At 37.4% G+C, this 6080-nt stretch overlaps 1 pseudogene; it reads left to right on the forward strand.

The window, feature by feature from the left end:
• The first annotated feature begins 3941 nt into the window (after positions 1-3941).
• On the forward strand, positions 3942-5459 carry LOC103585698 (annotated as a pseudogene).
• Positions 5460-6080: the final 621 nt, after the last annotated feature.

Genomic DNA, 6080 nt, shown 5'->3' on the forward strand with positions numbered 1-6080 from the left:
TTCCCTACATGCCCTTTAGTGATCCTTGCTGCAAAGTGTTATAAAACCAAACATCTAAACTTGCATGGAATTCATTACAGAGAGATTATTTTATTGTCTTCATTGAATGATACCCAAACTTTGTAATAAAAAGCATGGTTCTTCCTTCACAAGCATTCACTGTACAGGTAGCCAGGCAAAGGTTCTGTTCTGGTCACTTCGGAGGACTGAGGAAGAATACAACAAATGCCTAATAAAGGGGGGACAAAAAAATAACAATTTTAAGGATATGTTAGTAACTTTAGCGAATCTTCCAAATGTACACAATATGAATGGCACGAAGACTTGAAAAAGTTCTTAGCCGAGGCCTTATGCTCAACTAGAAAATAAGAAACAAATAGTTTTGTTCTTTCATATATACTTTTACCTTTGTTTCATTGTGTAGGTTTTGTGAACTGTGTTCAGAGCATAAATCTAAAGAAATGTTACAGCCAGCACTCTTTTCTGTGATTTGTGAAAAACTTTGATTTGCCTAGTTGCAGCTTCATGGATTTATTTTCTTTCACTGACAGAACATGCACATGCACACACAATTTTTATCACATTATAAGGATTACTAGGCAGACTAGATAAATTACAAACCAACACAGCAAAATCAAAATTGTAAATACTGTGCAGATGACTATGCTCAATGTAATCAGTTAACTTATTTAAAATCAAATTTTAGCAAGATTATAAATTACTACATGCAATGAACTTTCCAGATAACTCATATACTTGAAGCCACAATTATTCAACTTTTGAATACCAAGGATCTACTTTATTTCGAAAATAGCCTTCTTTACAAGAATGACTACTCTCAGCCTGCATGCCTACAAACATGAAAATCTGTTGTTAACTTAAAACTTTTTAACATGCAGAGAATCTAAAAGGGTTTTAAAAAAATGTTTAAGGCATATAGTGATATGTAAGTGTTCTTCTATTTGTAGGCTTCTAATTTCCCTGACCAGATGCAACTACAGTTATCCCTGATATAGTCTATGCACACTCCAGCTTATATACCAGCGTGGATGCATTACACATACACACACACCCTCTATAGTATTATTTTTTTTAAATTTTTTATGTTCTTTATTTTTGTTTGTTTATTTTTTAAATGCATACTTTTTATTCTTTTTTTAATGAGTTAAAATCTTTCTTTTCAGTCATTAAAGGCAAATGAGAAAAAGGTTAACAATGTACTAATACTAAAAATTCTTAATATGTAGAGATCTCATAAATTAAATAGAAAAAAAATACCCTATAGGAAGAACAAACTCACATAATTTATCAAAAAAAGAAGAAAAAAGAAGGAAAAGAAGTATTAATGTCAAATGCACATGTTACAAAAGGTTACATTTCACATTAACAACAAAATAAGATGGATACATTTTTTCACCCATCAATTTATCATAGACAGTTCAAAAACGATAGCGCCATGATAGAATGCACACTGGTGAAAATATCTGAAAGAAAATTTGAAAACATAGATTAAGGACTTCATAAATATTTATAGACATGCTATTTTTATATTTACCTGAACACTGTAATTAGACGATTAAATTCCAAAAGAAAAATGGATATGAGATGCTGGGATTTTATACCTAAAAGTTAGAAACTGGAAATAACTAAAATGGGTGAATAATTACACACATTATAGTATTTCCATACTTTAGAATAAAATTTGTAATAAATAACTCCTGTATTTTGTTTCGTTTTGGTTTTTTGCAGTGCTAAAAGGAAAATTTATCTAATGTAAATGCTTACATTAAGAAAAAGGTTAGATCTCAAATCAGCAATCACCTTTGCATCTTAAGAAACTAGAGAATGAAGAGTATACTAAGCCCAGACCTAGCAAAGGAAGTGAATAATAAAAAGTAGGGCATAGATAAAAGAAATAGAAAATAGAAACAAATAGGGAAAAAAAATCAATGAAACCAAACTTGGTACTTTGAAAAGATCCACAAAATTGACGAACAATTACCTAGATGTACTAAGAAAGAAGGGAGAAGACTCAAATGACTAAAATCAGAAATGAAAGAGGGGTCATTACTACCAAATATACACAAATCAAAATGGTTATAAGGGAATACTATAAATAACTGTTGGTCAACAAATTAGGTCATCTAGATGAACTGAATGAATTCCTAGAAACACCACCTACAAGACTGAATTAGTAAAAAACAGAGAGTTTGAACAGAATTGGCTAGTAAGATGTCAATTACTCACATTTTTTTCACATTTTAAAAATCAACAATAATTCCTTAATATAATCTAACATTAAATATGTTTAAATTTCTCCAGTTCTCTCTCCCTCACTCTTTCTGTCTTACAATTGAGTTGTTTACATCAGGATCCAAACAACTTCTTTTTGTTGCACTAGTTACTATGTCAGCTGTGTCTTGTTTCTTTTAATCTATAGGTTCCCTTTCATCTAATTTTTTCCCTTTCACCCCATAAAGTTTCCCAAGGTCTGGATTGCTGACTCCATCCCAGTAGTGTCATTTAACATGTTCCACTGTCTCCTAAATTTCCTGATAATTGGTTGCTGGATTCTAAGGCTTGGTCTCACTCAGGTCAGACTTGGCTTCAGAGGTACGTGTTCCTACTGCAGGAGGCCTACGATGTCTTATCGTCTCTCTGTGACATTAACAGTCATTGATGATCATTTGCTAGATTCATTATATCAATAGGGGTTTGCAAAATAACATGCTCTAATTATCTTTTTCCTTCTTTCTTTACTAGCTGGTATACTTCACTAGACGGAAATATTCCCTCCTCAGTTATTTAAGATTGTCCTGAGGAAAAGTTCATATAGGAAAGATGGGATAAATGCTTCACTTTTCCCTTTTATGTATTAGTTTTAGAAAAGTGAATTGTTTCCCTATCATCTTCCAAAGAGTCTGACAGTTTGTTTGCTTTTGTTTCATTGTCATTATGGTTTTTTGTGGTGGTAAGATTTAGTTTCTTTCTCTTTCTTGTTTGCATTTTTGTTCTACTGTGCATTTTGTTCTTTCTTGTGTATTCATGGTAGTGATTATCATTTTTCAGATTCCAAATGCAGGACTACCTTGAGGATTTCTTGCAGGGCTGGTTATGTGGTGGTGAACTCCTGCAGTTTTTGTCTGTCTAGAAAATATACTATATTTTCTTCATTCCTGAAGGACAGCCTTGCTGGGCATAGTATTCTTGGCTGGCAGTTTTCCTCCTTTAGTATTTTGAATATATCATCCCATTTTCTTCTGGCCTATAGAGTTTCTGTTGATAAGTCTGCTGTTAGTCTGTCAGGGGCTTCCTTATAAGTGGCTTGATGCTTTTCTCTTGCTTTTAAGATTCTCTCTTTGTCTTTGAGCTTTGCCAGTTTGACTATAAATGTGTCTTGGAAAGGACCTTTTTGGGTCGAATCTTTTGGGAGATCTTTGAGCCTCCTGAATCTGAAGGTCCAAGTCTCTCCCTATACCTGGGAAGTTTTCCATTATTATTTCATTGAATAGGTTTTCCATGGCTTTTCCTTTCTCCTCCCCTTCTGGAACACCTATGATTTGAATGCTTGTGCACTTAAAGTTGTCTGCTAACTCTCTTAGAGTTTCTTCATTTAAAAAAAATTTTTTTTGAGATTCAAGTTACAAAATGGCCATGTGGAACGTGTTCCATGCTGTTTCCCCAGCTATCTTAGGTTGAGAGGAGAGCTCTCCCCATCAATACTGTACACAGAGAGATGAGGCCCCTGGGGGACATAGTGTTTGGGAGTCCAGGCTTGCTGACCACAAAGTCCTTCAAGGTTCTTAGCACACCGGAAGGGACCAAGTGCACACAGTGAGGTGACTCGCAGCCGTTTCAGACCCAAGCACCTCGCCTGCGACCTCGGCCTTGTTCACTGCTGCGCCCACACCCCACAAGTGCTGCACGGCCACTGGGGAGGTTCAAAAAAATGGCCAAAAGCATTGCCGAGAAGGAATTGACAGATAAGAATTGGGATCAAGAAGACGAGGCTGAAGAGGTGGGAACATTTTCGGTGGCCAGTGAGGAAGTCTTGAAGAAAAGAACCATAAAGAAAGCAAAGCATAGAAATGTTGGATTTGAATCTAATAGTGGAGAAGTCTTTAAAGGTTTTAAAGGTTTGGGGCCGGCCCGGTGGCGCACTGCTACAGTGCACCGCTTGAGAGCGCGGCGGTGCTCCCGCCGAGGGTTCGGATCCCACATACAGACCGGTTCCCGCTCACTGGCTGAGCGAGGTGCGGGCGCGACACCGAGGGTTGCGATCCCGTTGCCGGTCCCAGTCCGGTACGGGCGCGACACTGAGGGTTGCAGTCCGTTGCTGGACACGAAAGGTTTTAAAGGTTTGGATGTCCCTTCTGCAGGAGGATTTTCTGGATTTGGTAGTGGTGATGGAGGGAAGCCTCTGGAAGGACTGTCGAATGGAAACAGCATAACTACCACCCCTCCCTTAACCAGTGCAAGGGCAGCAATAGAGCACATGGCAGCCTTCGGTTCTGTTGCTGCAAATGGCCCTACCATCTTGGGTGATAGAAAGATTTCAGATCTCAAAACTAACGGGGACAGTCAGCAGTCCCCCTCCTCTGGCCTTGTTGCAAGTAAATCCTGCACTGGGAATGCCTGTCACAAGCAGCTGGCTGCCTTGAACTGCTTTGTTCAGGACTGGATAGTGAAGCATGTGAATACAAGCCCACTCTGGGATCTGACACCTATCTTTAAAGACTATGAGAAACATTTAGTGAATATTGAACAGCAACATGGGAACAGTGGCAGTAGCAATGCTGAAAGTAAAACTAACAAAATGTTGGTTGAAACACAGTCTCTGTCCCTATTTTGTTCAACAAAATTACAAGAGTCAGCATTTTTGTTTCATGGCAGCAAAAGCGAGGATACATCTGAAAAGAAGATGGAGGTTGTGTCTGAAAAGAAAATGGACCCATCACTAGGAACAAGTGCCTCGTTTAATTTTGGCAAGAAAATTGATAGCTCTGTTTGGGCTCATTAAGCTCTGGTCCCCTGACTGGATTTTCATTTTCCCCTGGAAACTCCAGTTTATTTGGCAAAGATATCACCCAGAGTAAACCACTTTCTTTGCCATTTTCCACTAAAACATTGGCGAGCCAAGCTGAACATGGCAGTAATGAATGCAAAGGTGGAGATGAAGAAGGGAATGATGTGGCACCCAAAGTAATAGTTACTGAAGTAAAAGAAGATGCTTTTTACTCCAAAAAGTATACACTATTTTACAACAAAGACGATGAATTTAAAGAGAAGGGTGTAGGTGCTCTGCATTTAAAACCTACAGCAAATCGGAAGAGATAGCTTTTAGTGTGGGCAGACACCGATTTAGAATGCAACCATCCCAGTTACCATGTTGATTTGGGTAAAAACTAGCGAGAAGGCATGAGTTGCACAAAATTTTACTGGAGAAAAAGGATGCCTGAACACATGAAGTTCACTGAGGAATTATTGCCAAGTTGCTGCTTATGCCATTGCCCCTTCAATAAGTCAGTTTTTCTTCTCTTCTTACTTTGACATTCTAAGAACTTCTAGATAACTAAAAACTTTTGTGAGGAAGATTAATATGGCCAATAAAACCTTTAAGTGTTTAGTGTCAAACTGTAATCGCCCTTCTTAAGAACTGTCTAATGTGTAAAATACATTTGAATGAAATTTTGGGGGGAAAAAATGTCCCTTTTTTTTCTGTCCACCTGGGTTATTCCAAAAAGACTGTCTTCGAGATCAGAAATTCTTTCTTCTGCTTGTTCTAGTCTGCTGCTTAAGCTCTCGGTTATGTTTTTTATTTCATTGGGCAAATCTTTCAGTTCTGTGAATTCTGCTACATTCTTTTTAAAGATATTGATCTCTGTAATTTTCTTCCTTTGTGTCCTGATTTTTTTTTCTTATTTCTTTATATTTCTGACTCAGTCTTCTTGTGTCACAGTGAGTTTCCTTAAAATTGTTGCCTGGAATTTGTTTTCAGTCATTTCAAGGGTTTCCTGCTCTATAGGGTCTGGTATTTGAGAATTACTGTATTCTTTTGGTGGTGTCATATTCTCTTGGGT

Source organism: Galeopterus variegatus, unplaced genomic scaffold (assembly GCF_000696425.1).
Source record: "Galeopterus variegatus unplaced genomic scaffold, G_variegatus-3.0.2 Scaffold0, whole genome shotgun sequence".
NCBI classification, from domain to species: domain Eukaryota; kingdom Metazoa; phylum Chordata; class Mammalia; order Dermoptera; family Cynocephalidae; genus Galeopterus; species Galeopterus variegatus.